Here is an 18,430-nt window from a genome sequence, read left to right as displayed (position 1 = left end):
CATGCATGTTTAAGAAAAGGGAAAGAGATCTGTGTGTGTGTGTATAAAATGCAAAACAAATGTTTCCAAAAATGTTCATATTCCCAAAGACTAAACTCTACTCTCTTGGTACACCTGTGCTTTTTAAGTAGAACACACAGTTTTAAAATGTCCCTTTCTGCAAAATTTGACTCAGAAGGGTATTTGTGCGAAGGCTTAGTGAATCTCAGTCATTCTCAAATTCTATTATGTACATTGGGGGAAAGAAGGGTAATTTCTCACTGTCTTCAGTGAGGGAAGACTCTTATTTTATTAAAATTCTAAAATAGGAAGAAAACTGACCGAGAATTTTTGCAGTGAGAGAGAATCTGATACTATGTTAATTCACAAAGCCTGAAGCTTCTAGCAATACAGCAGGACAGAGAGTACTTCAGGGAGATTAAGTGTTCTTTGTGGAAATCAAGGCTTTCCAGCACCTGAAAGCCATCATCATCACAGATTTCCCCAAGTTCTATGTGGCTTTTGGAAACAGACATCCTAAAAATAGTTACATGAGGATTTGCTTGAGTTTGAAGGAGTAACTTTGTGTCTGTACTTACAAAAGCTAAACTAAGTCAGAGAACAGCCTTAGGAGCTTTTCATTATGATAAAAGGAGGCACAAATATCTCCTAGGTAAGAACAAGATTTTTTTTTAAAAGAAGAGGGAAAAAAATTAGAAATCTTAAAAAACTTAGAAAGACTGAGACAAGGGGAAGTTAAGTTGGTGAGTGGCCTGAAGCCTTCTCTTGATTGGCATTTGTCCTGATACAGACTCTAATTTTGCTACTTCTCCAGTCTGTCTCTGTCTTCATCTTGTGCTTTCTCCTCGATCATGGTTAACTAGAAAGAGCTGGACTTGCCATCAGAATAACAGATTCTTCTTAATTCTTACTTTTCATTGAAGAGTAGTTGATTCACATTGTTAGTTTCAGGTGAACAACAAAATGATTCAAGAACAACAGATTTCTATTGCTGTTATGATCTGAATTGCGTTTCCCAAAATTCCTATGTTGAAACTCTAACTCCCAGAAACTCAGAATCTGACTGTATTTGGAGAAAGCGCCTTAGAGAGGTGATTAAGTTAAAATGAAGCCCCGAAGCCAACCTGACTGATGTCTTTATAAGAGGGAGTTTGGACACAGAGAGAGAAACCAGGGATATGTGTACAGAGAGACAAGATCATTGAAGACACAATGAGAAGACAGGTATCTCCAAGCCAAAAAGAGAGGCCTCAGAAGAACTCACATCTGGTCCTAGACTTCTAGCCTCCAGAACTACAAGAAAATGAATTCCTGTTGTTTAAGCTGCCCAGTCTGTGATGTTTTATTACAGCAGCCCTAGCAAAAACTTGAGGTAAAACCCTTGTCCCGGTTTCCTAATTAGCTTGTTTCCTCGTCTGTAAAACAGATAAAGACACAATGATGCTACGTGCACAGAATTGCTAAAGTAAATTATAATATGTTTGAAAAAACTGCAAATAGGGTTACACAAATGCCATCGCTACAGCAGTTCACTATGAGAAGCTCTTCCCTGGTGCTCGCCCTTTTCCGTGCTGGAAGCCAGCTGTGGCATCAGGAAGCGCTGATACGCCTATTGTCATCACTAAGGTCACACCCAACTTGTGGATTCCTGAGACTCAGGGTTGTTTGTGCTCCTTGGCCTAAGCTGTTGACAGCTGAGGACAAAGACAGGTAAACATTAAGTATGAGCAAGAGAAGAGGTTCTCTAGCCAGTCCCATTTTCTGTAACACTGAAAATAATAACAAATATTCCAGATTGGAAAGGAAAAAAGTCATCTCAATGTTTACTCTTCTTAAGTAGCTTAAAATTGAGGAAGGAAAAACTGAAGACATTGATATTTGGAAAATGAGTTGAGAGGAAATAGGAGTAGGCAAGGCACTTTAATGAGAGTTCTATGAGGTATAGGGTTCTATAATGTATGACTATGAAAATGAAAAATGTTCAAAAAACGTTAGGACAGAAATAACTGAAATGCATTTGAATTCAATTTAAGGGGCTATACAGGGCAATAAAGGAAAACAGAAGTAAAAAATTATTCTAAGAATATAAATAGCCTTTTTGGGAATACTGAAATATTGTAAAATAAACAGACATTATAAAAAAATAAACGTGTAAAGTCAAATACTACATTTCAAATTAAAATGACCTTTCAGTTCTTAGATATCTTAGAAATGAGCTCATAGAAACTAAACATTTGAAAAACTAAAATTTTTCCCTGAAATGGAAAAAAAAAAAGACAAACATGGAAAAAACACTAGCTCTTGTAATACATTACTTAGACGGATGTCTTGATTTTTAGAAAGTTCTGATTTTTTCTAGAATGTGATTCTCAAATGTTAGTGTGCATCAGAATCATCTGGAAGGCTGGGAATAACAAATTGCTGAGCCCCACCCTCAGGTTTTCTGATTTAGGAGGTCTGGGAAGAAACTCAAGAGTTTGCATTTGGAACAAATTTTAAGGAGATGTTGACGCTGCTGGTTTAAGAACACTTTGTGAACCAGAATTCTACAATGACGATGTTGGCGTTCCAGTTGAACACCATGGACTGAATACATTCATTTATTTGCACCAAAGGCTGCTATGTATTTGCATTTATCTCCACTCTTTCCCATTAAAAACAACAAATTTTAAGGACTAAAAAACAGATAAGAGGCAACTGGCCTAGAAGATCCCAGGAAGCTAAAAGCTAGGCGCTCTCTGGGAATAGGCAATATCAAACAGAAGTATGCAGAGCTTGAGAGCTGCAGTCATCTCTAAGATAAACGTAGGAGGTAGGACTGGAAATAGGAGAATCTGTTCAAAATCTGGGGCAACTAAGCCCCAGATCTCCTTCTGTATCCCCACAGAAGATTGCATGTTTACCATCAGAAGGAATTAAACCATGAAGGATTTCGGGTCAGAGGAAGCTGGCAAAGCTTGGGAAGTGGTTAATGAAAAAGCAAGGGACATAAAAGGAAAATCTACACACTGAAAGGCACCACCACACACACATACACACACACATACACACACACACTGCTCCAGCCTCTATCCCTGGCCCCTTCCCTGTGCCCCACACAAAACGCTAACTGGGAAGCAGAAAATTGACATGGTCCTCGCTAATAAAACGAATCAGGCCAAGAGAAGAGACCCATAGATACTGATATTAGGGGTTCCCCCAATGAAATGGGATCACTATCCAATTATTCTGCATTGAAGACCAGCAGGTATGCCCCAGGCACACACAAACAAACTAGAGCGTTGCAGTGCCTCACTCTTAGGTGTGAATTAGTATCCACAGGTGACCAGATATCAGAACAATCCACCTAACAGGATGACAGTGAACAAAATAAACCAATAGGACAAGAGAACTTAGAGAAAGCAAAGCTAGTAAATGCAACAATCAAAACAATAAACAACTATAAACAATGCTTTTAAAAAGAAAAAGATGCCACATTCTTAGGAAAAAAATCCAGATGTCATTTAATTTGTTTAAAAAGGAACAACAAATATTAAATCATGACAACAGAAATAAAAAATAAGGCTGAGAAAATCTCCAGTGAAGTACAGAAGTAAAGTAAAAACATACAGCACAGTCCCTCTGAGTCCGTGGTGCTCGGCTGGGGGTGATTTTGCCTCTTAGGGGACATTTAGCAATGTCCAGAGGCACCACAGGTCACAACTGTGGAGATGGGTGATGCTGTCATGCTGCTAAACATCTGTTAACCAAACATTCAGAAATGAAGACCTGATTGAAATAAAGAGGGGTTCATCTGGGGTTTGTTAGGACTGCAGCCTGGGACCCAGAACCTGAACTGTGCACTTAAACTGTGTTCCACTAGACTACAGAATGAAGAATGCTTATAAAGACAAAAACTTCAAGGTCAGGTGCTTTAGGGAGAACCCAGGCCACTGTAACAGTGCGGAGCTAGAGTGAGCTGGGCATAAATTTATAGTGTGGGTAAAATATTCTGCATTTGCTTCTCCTTTTGAGACAGTTTTTATGTTCATTTGGTGGTGTAGTATTTCAGTATCGACACGTACACACGGGCACCCACACACATACACCAAGATATTGCTTCCCCAAGAGCAGTGGATCTCAAACCTGTACATGAACCAGCACCACCTGCAGGGTTGGTGAAACATGAATTGCTGGGCTCCAATCCCTGAGTTTCTTTTTTTTTTTTTCAATTCTTACCAATTTTTTTTAATTGAAGTATGGTCAGTTTGCAATGTTGTGTCAATTTCTGGTGTATAGCATAATGTTTCAGGCATACATATATTCGTTTTCATATTCTTTTTCATTATAGGTTACTACAAGATATTGAATATAGCTCCCTGTGCTACACAGAAGAAACTTGTTGTTCATCTATTTTATATATAGTAGTTAGTATCTGCAAATCTTGAATCCCCAATTTATCCCTTCCCCCCCCCTTTCCCTCCGCTGGTAACCATAAGTTTGTTTTCTATGTCTGTGAGTCCGTTTCTGTTTTGTAAATAAGTTCATTTATCTTTTTTTTTCAGATTCCATATATGATAACTTCCATATAAGTGATATCATATGATATTTTTCTTTCTCTTTCTGACTTACTTCACTTAGAATGACATTCTCCAGGTCCATCCGTGTTGCTGCAACCCCTGAGTTTCTGATTCTGTAGGTCTGGTGGGGGGGGGGGGGCAAAGAACTTAGATCCTAACAATTCCCAGTTGATATTGCTGCAACTAGCCCCAGGACCCATTGGGAGAACTACTGCCCTAGAGAAGGAGACGATATAGATGCTTCTGCTGAAGTGATATGGCATTCTACAAAGCAAACTATCAATAGTCACGTAAAATTAAAACAGCCTTTAAATAAGCATGAAGTACCTTTGTGCTTCTTTTCCACAATCAGCAGAAATACAAGCAGACAGATAGCCCTTATGTCTGAGAACTGAATTTAACCCAGTTCTTTTGTAAATTGCAGTCCATAATATTCTTTTTTCTCCAAAATTTAGAGCCTGCAAAACCTTTACCCATTTTATTAATACTGGCTCTTATGAAACATTACCGCAAATCATGCTTCAGTTTTTACAGAGTGGTTCAATAAAGTGGGGTAATATAAGTTGGAGACAAATTCTTATTCTCACTGCCCAAGAGGATAAACAAAGGATAAATTACATTCAAGGAGTTCGACCTTAGCAGGAATTTTGAATGCATTCCATATCTACCAAAACTAATCAGCTGCAGCCTTCTGGGAAAAAAATTGGGGCATTTCTATTTTTTTCAGGCTTTCTATGGGACGGCTATAAAAGCAAAGGATTTAGTTTTGGTTTTTTAAGAACATAAAGTCTCATAATTCTTCTACATTTCAACACCAAAAAAATTTTTGATGAAGCACTTTCAGCATTTTTAATGTATTTTTAAAGGCATTTAAACATACTAATTTAACAAGTGTTGGCTTCCACCAGTTCTTGTTTGTTCTCTTTGCAGCTGCCTCCTGAGACTTAGAAAAGGGCAATTGGTTTCTCTTCTGTGGAGGAGCAGGGGTATGATACTAGAAGACGGGCACAGGTATGATGCTAGGGGCAACAGCCAACAGCATGGGGCTATAAACAAGAGGCAGGGGTTAGGGGGTTGCCGCTGGGTCCTACTTGGTATCAAATCCATCTAGTTTGCTTGCCTCTTCATCACAGAACATGAAGAACGTGATCGGTATCTTTGCTGTAAGTGTCTTAGCCATAAACATCTTTGCCACAAGCATTTTTGCAGCAAACATTTTTGCCACATTAATGAATAGCCATGGGCAATTTTGCTGTGAAAGATAAAATAGTGAAAAATAAAAGAGGGCTATTAAAAACGACATAATGAAACACGAGAGATGAATAACACAATTAAAAACACTATTACAAAATACAAAATATTTGAATACCCTTAAAATGTGTAGAATCATGGCAATACTTCTCAAATAATTGATTTTATTTTGTGAGTTGTACCTAGCACTCATCTTCAAAGTCTTCTATTCATAGAACTATGCATTTTTTTTCTGGCTTGTTGATACATCTCCCTATTTGACATAACACTTTTCTTTTTTGCTAAAATTTTTTCATTAAGAGAGGTCTCAGTTGCCAAATACTAGGATGCACATTGGTAACTAAGCTTTGGGTTGCACTGTAGAAGCTTCTACCCTGCTATTTGTTCTTGGCATATTGTCATATGTCTGTTGGTAGATGTTCCAAAGTTATATGGGAAATGTGAGTTCAGCTCTATCAGCTTGATAAAGCCATCAATAATGTCACTAATTAGAAGAAATGCTAAGGCATTTCAACCAATTGAAATCGAACTGTCAAACCAAACTGTTGGTCAGTTATTTTATCTTTCACAGCAAAATTGCCTTATGGCCAATTAGTTACGTGGTGAAAATGCTTGTGGCAAAGATGTCTAAGGCAAAGATGCTCACAGCGAAAATACCTGGAACCCTGAAGAAGTTCGTACTACTGACTTTACAAAAGATGTTCCATTCAGGCACCTGCCCCCCTTCTCTCTAACAAAACAATTCTCAAGAAGGCCAACAATCGCCTCCATGTTACTAAACCCAGTGTTTATTTTCATTCTTCATCATAATTAACATTTCCAGGGCAAATCAACACCAGTGACCACATCGTTCCTCTTGGAATAATCTCTTCCCTTGTCTTTGATACTTCGCGTTTCTGATTTTTCTCCTACTTCTCTTGCTGGTCCTTCTCAGGCTCTTCTGAAGCCTGGAGCACCTCACATCTTCCCTCAGCTCAATTCCTCATGCCTTCAGTCTCTCCCTAACCCTCCTCACGGGTACCACAGCATCCATCACTCTCCAAATGCCAATGTTCCCAAATTATATTTCAGTCTAGAACCTTTCTCTCAGCTTCATATCCATATGACCAAAGCTGACTGTATGATCCCTTCGCTAAAATCTGATCCAATATTCTCTACCTTGGTTGTGCAAGGTCTAGAAGACCTCTTCTTTCTCCCTGCGCCACACACAAGGCATCACCATGCCTGTAAATGGCTCTCGAATCCTTTTATTTCTCTCCACCTCCACTGCCACCACCCCAGTCCAAGGCACCACCATGTTTAGCCGGGATTCCCACAGTAGCCAGATCTACACACTCATATCCATTCTTGCTGCCTCCAATATAATCGCCACAAGGCAACCAGTACCATCTTCTAAAAACACAAATCTGAGAAGAAACCTCTTAGAGAATTCAGTACCAACCAAGCTTCAGCCCACTTCTCACCCACCGGCCAATGAACTCTGCATTCCCCAACTGAAAAAGGTGGTGATGGTTAAACTTAGCCATCTCCTTCTTCGCCCATCCTCCTCAGCAAGGAAACTACTATCCTGTCACAGAGATGATGAGATTTTTATCCCTCCTCCAACCTTTTTGGGAAAAAATGATGCACTGGGACTCTTTGGAAATTTTGTTTCTGGAAGAAAATGTCCCTCACTTACCCCATCCTTACTTTGTAACCTGGTTTATAGCAGGTCATTCATTTTTGTAGTACAGTTTTCAAAAACAGTTATAACCTGGTCCTATCTTTTAGGGCCTGGACCTGCTCACACAGCAAGAAGAACAAAGCCACCAACTTCTATACATGGAAATGTGTCCAGGCTTCAAATAACTTGAGTTTCTTTCTTTTCTTTCTTTCTTCTTCTTTCTTTCTTTCTTTCTTTTTCTTGGCAGAATAATGTAAAATTAAAATGGGGAAAGATATTTAATATTTAATACTAAGCTTTAAAAAGAAATCTGCTACCATTGCTATGTGTCTTAATGCAAAGGCTATGAAAATAAAAGAATACAGATGACACTTGACATTCAGGAAAAAAAAAAAACCCACAAGTCTGATGGTGTGACCTCTTATTTAAAACTTTCCAAAGGTTTGGCATTGCTATTGGAAGAAAAGAAAATTCCTTAACACGACTATGATGAGAGCCCGGCTTCTTCGAACCCCCAGTCTCTGCTGCACTACCACTGCCCCTTACCCCTGGGCTCCCTTCAGATCCTTAAATGCACATGCTCCACCTGCTCCAGGTGCTATTTGCTCTGCCCTGCTGTACACCCAGTTAACTCTTGTTCATTTTGGCTGTCAGCCTAAAGCCCACCTTGTTAAGTAAGCCTTTCCCGACACTCAAGACCGTGATCTCATACCACCACATACTTCTCCTTCATGGTACTTATCACAGTCATGATTTTCTGTTTATCAGTATGACTGGTTGAGTAATGTCAGTCTCCCACTCTAGACTGTAGGGCAGACTGTAATTGCTTTGTCATGTATTATATCCTCAGCACCTGGCCCTGCCAGACGCTCAATGAATACTTGTAGAATAAATGAGTAGATAAACAAGATTAGCTGGGAATACGTTAATGCAAACTCTCTAATAAATAACATAGAGTCTGCTGACAAATAAATTGGCCACATAAAGAGGTGAACACTCACATAAACCGCCGATCCTTCAACACCTTGACTTTGGGGTGCTTCTGGCCCAATAGCTCATTTCTCCTCACTAGACGGTCAGTGGAACCCATAGATGGGTGGGCTTGGGGGAATACTTCTACCCAGAACTTTCTCCCATTGACTGGTCCTAAGTCATCCACTGAGCTACTTCCTGGCCCTCGGCTGTCCACATGCCAGAATGTCCCCACAGGCTGCGCACCTTTTGTACCAGCACCTTGTGCTAATCCCAGAGATAAAAGACATTTTCAGCATGGTAGGCACGGCCCTTCATGGTCCAGCAGTTCTGAGTAGCACTCCCTCCTCAGTCACTCCTGTGCCTCAAACACAACGTGCGAGCCCCACTCATTTACTCCCAGTTCTCCAAATGTACCAGATTGGCTCTCCTCCCCAGCTTTGCACAGGCCATTGTCTCCATCCACTACACTCTTCCCAGTGCCTCCTCCATCCTTCACACCTCTACTTGGCTGCCACCTCCCTCTGGCAAACATTGCTGTCCCAGCAAGACTTGATCGGGTGCTTCTCCTGTGTGGTTCCCCGACCCACTGTGCTCCCCTGACCATAGCGTGCCTCTCAGTGAAGCCACCTTGCTGTGTCCTTTTCTGGTCTCCCTCACTAGTCCTTGAGAGCAGACGCTGAGTCTTTTTCAGGGTTGCAGCCTCAGGGCTTGGCATAGGGTTAGAAGCTAGTAGGTAATTAGTAAATCCTTATCGTGTGCCTATAGCAAGCCTCAGATTCTACTCATGCAGCGGCTCAAAGTTCGGTCTGTATCGCAATTCTGCAACTCAAACCAGTTCTTGATCCATTTGCTTCTACACAGATTCAGTACCTCAGAAACCCTGAGATGCGTTGCTTCCCTAATGTTCACTCTGCAAAAACGCCTACTGGAAAATGTTGCCTTGTGTGCGTTACCGAGTATAAGGCACTTTGTAGGCTTTTTTTTAGGGTTTTTTTGTAGGGTCTTTTTTGGTAGGTTTTGATAGGAAGAAAATAATTTTGCCAGAATCAGTACAATTTAAAATAATTCCCTCCCTGCTAGGCCTATGGCTTTTACTTTACTATAGCACTTTCAAAAGCATGTTAGAAGAAACATCAGTATCCAGCGTGTTAATTGGTATTAGGTAAAAAAAAAAAAAAAAAAGTATTCCAAAGTTAAATATGTTTGAGAAACACTGGATAAAACAAAGATAAGTATCTTTGCTGCAGGACTTCTCAGGGCCTTTAACAAATTAGTCTACACTGTGAATTTCCAAGAGGAGGGTATGGTTCACAACCAATTTCCCAAACACATAAATCACAGGGCTCCAATCCCACCCCTTTTGTGTGTTTTGGGGGCACTGGTCTACGGACCTCACACTGGGAAGTGCTGCTTTATGAATACTTTCTGTATCTTATAGTGCACATTCCCTCAGCTTGGTTAAAAACTCCGATTGCTGCCTTATATGGAGTTATACTGTCCATCAGTGTTGGGTGGACTCACACATACAAGTGACATCCCTGGTCCCCTGCTTCGTGCAAGAATACACACAGCTGATGAAGCACTGTTCCCACAGCTCTGCCTCTGAGGGAACTTGTCCACAAGGCAGAATAAGCAAATGTCCACAACAGAACCCCCGAGGCACACGGTGCCAAAGGAGCAGGCCACGGCCTCCACCGAAAAGAGCCAAAGGTGTAGAGGGCAAGTCTCCCACTTGGCCCTTCCAGGAAATCAGGGTAATGGTTCTTTTCTTGTTTCTCTCTTGAACATAGAACTGGTTCTAAACTGTTCCTGGGCCCTCCCTGGCACACACCCCCAACACACACACACACACACACACACACCAGTTAATACTGTAAGTTTTATATATCTTTCCACAAAATTTCATCTTACAACCAGAAGTTTTAAAAATATAGTTTCTATAGGACAAGCAGACTCTTCCCTCTAATAAGCCATTTTCATAAAATACCATGCAAACAAAGAATAAAGGGACAGATGCAGAAACCCAGAGATCACCAGCTCCACCACCTCCTGGTACATGCAGTAGTGGCAGCAGAGGAGAAGACTGTGCCCACGAAACAGCCCAGCCCTCAGCTTCCAAGCCCGGCTTCCCCACGACTGTGCTGGTGTGCACAGCACACAAGGTCACGCCACCGAGTCTCTTTGCAGGACCCTTGTATTCTACGGGGTTTATGATAATAGCCCTATGTTTCTTTCACAGGTCAATAAGGCTTCAAAACTGAGAGCCGGGGAAATAGAAAGCCACTATGGGTGTAAAACGCACTGAACTATATGCTTATTTACTATTCCTCCTAGCACGTGAGTTGAGCTAATCATTCATTTGTGACCCTAGAAAATGTGCTGAATTGCTTGAGCCTGAAAGCTGTGTGTATCAGGATTTGGCCTGCTTGGTTTTGGGGAAAAGAGAGGGTAGGAGGAAGGGAGACGGGAATTAGATTTAGCCAGCACAGATAGAGTACTTCCTTTGTCCTGATCAATGTGGGATGAGGAAGGAGGAAAAAAGCTGGGATGTGTAAGGACAAGTGGTCCCCCACTTAGGACAGGACCAGCATGACACACACCCTTCACACGGCAGGAGAGGAAAGATGGGCTGGAGGCAAAGGCAAGGCCACATGAGGCTGGAAAGAAAGGTACAGACAGGATGGCCGAGGACCATGATAACAAATGAGCAGCTCAGGATCTGTAAAGGAATGACTTTACCCTTGATGTGGCTCCTTCAAGGCAAATTTATATTCAGCCACTCTGTTCAAGCAGACCCTGGCCACACCTTCTAAATAGCGACAAACCTCCGATGCCTCTTTTGACCCTTGATTTTTAAATTAAGGTGCTCTCCATGATCCGTTATATGTGTGTGTTTGTCTACGCCTAGCACCAAAGAGTTTCAAAAACGAAGGCATTACCCACCCTAACAAACCCCATCTGACTTGCTTCCACCTGATCCTCAGTGGTGGGAATGTCAGATGGGGCTGCAAGAGAGAGGAAGGGGAACACTACTCCATTGTTCAGACGGCTCCTTCCCTCAGCAGTATTCGTGTTAGAAGACGCACAGGTGAAGGAGAGTCCAGGAGGCTCCTCAGGGAGCTCACAGTCTAAGGGGGCAGAGGACAACAAAGCCATCACCACAAGAGAGGAAAAGCGGCAGCAGTGAGCGCAGGGAGAATGGCCCATGGCTCACGCATGCAACTCATTTCCCTGTCACACTCCCATCGTTCCCATTTCTTGGGTGAGGAAACCGAGGCATGGAATTACACCCAGCAAGCCTGTCTCCAGAGCCACCATCTCAACCTCAACCGTCACCATCTGCTTCAATCCTCTGGGCGGCACCTTCTGCCACCTCCTCCCATCAAGTCTCCCAAGATCTCATATGACCTCTCCTTCCTCCTCCCCGACTCCCATGAACCCACAGAAGTGGCTAGAAGAGAGAGCAGCGGAGACTGCTGTGTGGTTGGCTTTGGCACCATAAGTACGACATAGCTGCTTGTCTTCTTAACTGTTTTCTCTTACACTCATACCTTGGACTGTGGCCAGTGCAAGTCAGGAGAGCCAGAAACACAAAAACAGAGGGAAAAACCTTTTGGGGCAGCTGGAAGGCATTTATCAATTATGAGAGGAGGAACATACCAGTTAATAACATCATGACCTTGAATTCACTTAGCATTTTTTCCCCAAAGGGTCCAGTCTGCCACACACAAATACACTCACCCCAGACTCAAAATTAGGAGGAAGGAGCCTTGGCTATGACTTCTGAACAAATGGATGCTAAGGCTATTTTAATGGGCATCTGGGTAAATTTATAGTCTGGTTAAAACTTCCCTTTTGCTGAGGGTAGGGCTTTCCAATTTCCGAAAAAACTGCCAGCGCACATCCCATTTCATCCTTGTAGTAAATTTTTACCACATTTCACAGCTAGGAAGCTGAAATGTAGAGACTTTAAAACATAGATTCAAAAAGTTCTAAGTACTTAAAGGTATGCCTTTTCTACAATGCGTGATTCTATAAAACATAATTTTTCTATAAAACAGTTACCCTGATTTGGAAAACTATTCGAGTTTATGCACCATCATTGAGAGAAGCTATTTTTCGGAGCTCTGTTTAAAGAAGTGGAAACACCCAGGTACAGACACGTCTCCTCCACCAAAGCTGCTCTTAACACTGCTTAGTATCACTCCAGTCGGCCTCCTGAACTCACATTTTAGCCCCATTCACAGTGGGCCTTCGGCTGTTAAAAGAAATGCTGTGTCTTAACTCCTGCACGACGGTGACCTGGCACTTGACTGATTATACTATTTCTAGTTACAGCGGTAGGGGTTTGAGTTCAAAGTGAAACCAATCACTGGAGACACTGAAGTGTTTAAATTCTCTAACTGCTAAAGCCAAGGGCTTATCTATCTCTACCGTGGGCCTACCTGTTCTCACAGTTGAAAAACACTTGACGGGAAAACCCTCTTTAAAAGAAAGAAACACTACATGATTCAACTGTGAAGAAGGCTGGGTGGTCACTAAAGGCTTTGAGGTTTTTAATCAGCTTCATGCAGAAACACTGTGGGACAAAGGAGGGACAGGGGAGGCCCCTTTGCCTTGGAACCCTGTCCTCTTAGCTGAGCCCCCCCCCCCCACAGCAGAAGTGGGGCAACCAGTTGGTGATCCCAGCTCTACAGGTTAAGACTCTTCGGTCTCCTCACCTACGAAGCAGGGAAAGCAGTGCCTGCCGAATGGGACAGTTAGGGATGATTATTTCTAGGTCTGCCAGCACCAAGTACCATGAACTGGGGGGCTTCAAAACAAACACCTACTGCCTCACAGTTCTGGAGACTGGACATCTGAGATGGAGCTGCTGACAGGCTTGGTTCCTCCTGGGAGCTGGGAGGGAAGGGTCTGGTCCAGGCCCCTCTCCGCGGCTTGTAGGCGGCCAGCTCCCTGTTCACGGGGCACTCTCTCTATATGCGAATCTGTGTCCAGATTTCCCCTTGTCGTAAGAACACCAATCATACTGGATCAGAAGCCATCCTAAATCCTTATTTTAACTTGATTACCTCTGTAGAACCCTATGTCCAGGTAAGGTCAGTCCATCCTGGGGTATCAGGGGTTAGGACTTGAACCTATGAATTGGGGGAAGCAGGGATTACAATGCAACCTATAGCACTGAGAGAGAACATTTTTAAAGTCCTTGACATAATAAGCATTCAAAAACTGGCTCCTGATTTTCCCCAGGCCCTGCCTGCATTATAACTCTAGCTATTTAATCTCTTGAGCACATGGTCCAAGCCTATGAAGTGAGGCGGCTAAAATTGTGGATTTTAAAGTCCTTTTTAAAGGCCTCTCTGCTTCTGCACCTTGTTAAGGCCTTATTGTTTTCTAATACATATATTTTGCATTTTATAACATCTACCAGACAGTCTGGTATTTTTCTTCTTCCTTCTTTCCATCTTTCCACTTTTCTTTCCCTTCTTCATACCTACAAGTATCTCTGCCAATTACCTTGAATGTATTTTTTAACAGCACAGTAGTAGAGGTACACCTTAGTCTGTTCACATTATTAGAGGAAGAGATGGAACTTATTGGGTAAGTTAATTTCCCCCCCCACCTCCCCTACCAAGTCCTTGGGATAAAGGAAAACAGTCAAGGTGAGACAGGAGGGAAGGGGGCAGGGCACAACTATTAAAAGAATAACACAGCAATTAGCACCAAGATGGGGGAAGATTCAACTCCCAGGAGACCTGGAGCTTCAATCCACTGCTCATTGAAATACAATAGCTGCTAAATGGTGCTCCCACGGGTGCCAGGACAGGTTCAAGGCTGACCATGAAAGTTCAAAGGGTGGGTGATAACCGATTTCCTGGGACTCCCACCCCTTGCCCCAAAGTAGTTGGAATAATCCTCCCACTTGTTAGCATATGAAGCTGCTGAGCCCACAAAAACTAACTACCCCACTCCTCGTGGCCTCTCTCCCTTCTGAGTGAGATAAACTGCACACTGTCTATGGAGTGTTACCTACTTTTACTTTAAACTGAGCACACCTTGTGGCTTTTATCTTGCCTTGTGAGACAGGCTGTACTCTGTCTATGGAGTACGTATCACTCTGAATAAATCTACTTTTACTCAACTGTGGCTCCCTCTTGAGTTCTTTCCTGTGTGAAGCCAAGGACCCACACTTGGTGGGGCACATCCAAGGGACTCAAGAGGCCTGGGACACGGCCATCCCCTCGCCCCACATTTTCCTGTATCACAGGTTTTTTTAGACGTGTTTACAGAATCCAAAATAGCCAAACCATTCCTAGGAAGCAAATTAAAATGCCCTTGACCTTCCTGGAAGTTAAGTAAGGAGTCGTGTAACAAAGTGTTACAGAAAGTCAATGACCAAGAGAATCATACAATTTTAATACATGAGGGAAATGGAAGCTCCTCTGAGATTCTTCAAAAGAGGATTTTAAGATCCAGAGAGAGGCTTCATGTTTTGCCTGATTGGATCATGAATCCAGTGCAGTAAAAAGTGGTATCTAGTATAATTGTTACGGAAACGACAGGCCAGTCAAGAAACAAGCACCACTCGGAGGGTTGGAGTACTCAGAAGTATTACGCCGGCGGGCTCAGAGGGGCTTCTGCTCAGAAGCTCTGAGCACCTTCAAGATGTGCACATGAGGTTTTATAGGGTAAAGTACAAGCTTGGGGTATTCGGCCAATAGGCATGGAACAGCTTTAGCAGCAGCAGCACCACAAAAGTGGAGGCGGGGAGGCAGCAAACCAACATTCCAAAGCCAGATATGTATCTTTGAAAACCCAGCTGGCTAGCAAAAAAACATGAACAGCAAACCAACACTAATTAACCTAGATTTACAAGTTAGTCTAGCAGAACTCAGATCAGTATTCCAATACTTAGATTTGTGAGTTATCTTGTTAGACCAGCCCAGCCTCTCCTTCACATTCCTAGACATATTATGAGTTATCTTGTCAGACCAGCCCGGTTTTTCCTTCACATACTAATTATTTAATTTTGACTCTAAAAGGAGGATTCCACCACAGCTCGTAGGTGGTTTCACAGCAACAGAAACAGCACCAGACATGATCTCTAGAGCTGCCATTGTACCAGTGTGATCGTGGGTAACTTGCTGACACTGGATTACCTCACCGCATTTTTCTGAGTCTCATTTTCCATGTATCCAAAAAAAGGATAATAATTCTGGCCTCCTTTTGGAACTATTGGAAAGATCAAAACATAATAAAGTGTGTCAAAGAACATTTCAAAGCATAAAACCCTTTACAAACGTAAGATACTTTCATTATTGGCTATGCACATATGTACCTTCACCCAGCTCAATGAGGTCAGGCCAGCTCCCCACAGGCTCGCTCCCCACTTTAAATGGAAATTAAAATGCACCCTGCCCGCAGGTTCACACTCCAATCACCTACAATAGCTTCTTTTGAGCATCATTAAGCAGCAAACCTGAAATGTTATCCTTCTTTTTGAAACCTCCTGCCCATGCCTTGACCATCCAGAATAGCATCTCAGAAAAAGGAGGTTTGAAATGTGAAAAAAAAATCTTCCAAAATTCAAGGTAATTTTCACAGAAGCCAGGGAATACTTTGTGAATGAAAAATACTGCAAACCTTATCAGTAAACGAAGAATGTTGAAACCATTAAGTCAGCAGCAGCTGCCACCACCCCCAGGGAAAACAAGCCTGCAGCCCAGCCTCTGCAGCCACTCACAATGGGGCACTCTGAGCGGACTCAGAATAAGAAAGGACAAGATGCTGGCCCTAGATAGCTGGGTGCTTGTCAAAGGAATGAATTCAATGAGCCCACATGTTTGCTTCCTCCCATACATAGAAAAGCACTAAATTCTTTAACTTGAGATGCCTGGTTTTCTTTAGTTAACAAGTAATCTTTTAATGTTCCAATTACCTGGTCTTTGCTGTAAATAAAGCTCCTTTATATCCTGGCTCCTCCCCTACCTCTTCGGAGCAGCCCCTCAGAGCTGAAGGCTGTCAACCTCGGGCGAAGGAGTTCGAGTCCTCAGAAATGTCCGCCAAATAAAACGTAACTCTTAACTTTTACGCTGTGCGTTTATTTCAGTCAACAACTTGATATATATACACTCTCCTCTCTCGAAAACTTTTGCATAACTACCCATCCACACGTGCTGAAAAGAAGTCTTTGCTTTGCCTTAATCCCTAGGGGCTACTAATGTGTTCACCCAAAAAGATGCCAGAACCTGCCATCATTGGGAAATATTTAGACCTGGCTTTGAGAAGAGATCTTATTGTTGCTGGGGCAACAGTGATGTCACAGGAAAGCAGGGGACTGGGAGCTGAACAGCCTTAGGGATAGGCCTGGTTTCAACTCTTGCTCAGATCATTTCCTTGTTCTGAGGCCCGTGGAATGATGCACCCTAACCCTGCCCCAATACCATCGCAAGGATTAAGCTGTGCACATAGGCAGCTTCATGTACACACCATTGAATATGTATGTGTGTATAAAGTACACTGATCCTAATATTTACTGAGCACCCATGAACTAGGCAGGATTCTAGCTCATTCCGTGTATTATCTTATTTAATCTTTACAGCAAACCCAAGGGAGGAGGTACCATTATCCCCAACTGACAAAGGCACAAAATGGCTAAATGACAAGCCAAGGCCACGCCATGGTGAACAGTAAAGCCAAGACTCAAAGCCAAGCAGTCCGACTGCCAAGTTCATGCTGCCCCCTCGCCGATGCATCCACTACCTACAAGCAGAACTCTTCACAGACTCCCTTGCCCCCACAGATGAAAATTCAAGCTCCTCAGTACAGCATGGAAGGCCTTCCTTCACCCAGGCCAGGAGGGAGGCAGGGGACCCGAGGCGAGAGTCTCGGCAGCCCTAGTGAAGGCTAGGAAACTAACTTCCCTGATGCCGATGCTTTCTAAGAATTCCTGCAATTTGCTTTCTCTCCCTTAGCTTTTTATGCTAAACAACCTCTCCAACATTCAATAGCTTTAACCAGGAAGGAGATAATGGGCCTATAATCTCAGAAGAATGGACAGACCCTCTGAAATTCCTCCAAGGCCGCCAGGAAGACCATGGAGTTTAAGAAGAATGTAGCGCCCTGTGAAACGAAATGTCCTGATTGTTACCACCTTCTTGTTCCATCCAGCTCTTCTATAAAACCTCAAGACCCCAACCCCAAGAGGGATTCACAGTCGCTAAGGCATTAGCCTGCTGACTCCCCTTTGCCTGGCAAAGCAATCAAGCTGTTCTTTTTCTCCCAAATCTCTCTCCCAGTCTCAGTCTGGCTTTCAGGTAGCAGAGGCTAGTTTCGCAGCAGCACTGGCAGTATTTTCTCTCACTCTCTCAAGGCTTCCTCAGACTAGCCCCTCAGTCCTAGAGGTGGGGCCACCTTCAGTGTCACAGCTTTCCCTTCCCTCCTGGTGACCACTCAGCATCACACATAACTCTGGCTCTTGTCCTCTCAGAACAGACCAGCAGGTGTCAAAACACAAGTCACATCACTTGTCAAGCACTGCTTTTAGGGCAGTGGGGTTCTCCAGCCACCAAAAGAGCTCATCCTGGGGTAGTCATGATCCAACCCCCAAGATGACTTACCACCATCCCTCACAAACCCCCAGGCACCCAAGACATACAAGAACATGGCCCCCCCAAGACCTGACCTTAGACTGTTTACCTTTATGCGAACACACTCCTGTGCGGTCAAGCCATTCAAAATGGCTGTTCTCTTGCTCTCTGTGCACCCCCTGCTCGACCAGCCCCTGCTTCACTCACATGGCCACCCAATCCTCTAAATTATAGGGCTTAATCGTAACTGCCTAGGTGCAGACTCCCTGCCCCAGCCACTGGTTTCCCTGGTAACTGATGAGCCAACCTGATGTCAATTCCCCCATAAATGGGACCCTCCTCCTTTCCCAAGTAGCAAAAAGTGCTGCCGCGACCTGCCTGCTGTCTGCTGT

Source organism: Vicugna pacos, chromosome 15, assembly GCF_048564905.1.
Source record: "Vicugna pacos chromosome 15, VicPac4, whole genome shotgun sequence".
Lineage (NCBI taxonomy): Eukaryota > Metazoa > Chordata > Mammalia > Artiodactyla > Camelidae > Vicugna > Vicugna pacos.
Note: the sequence above shows the minus strand (reverse complement) of the source record.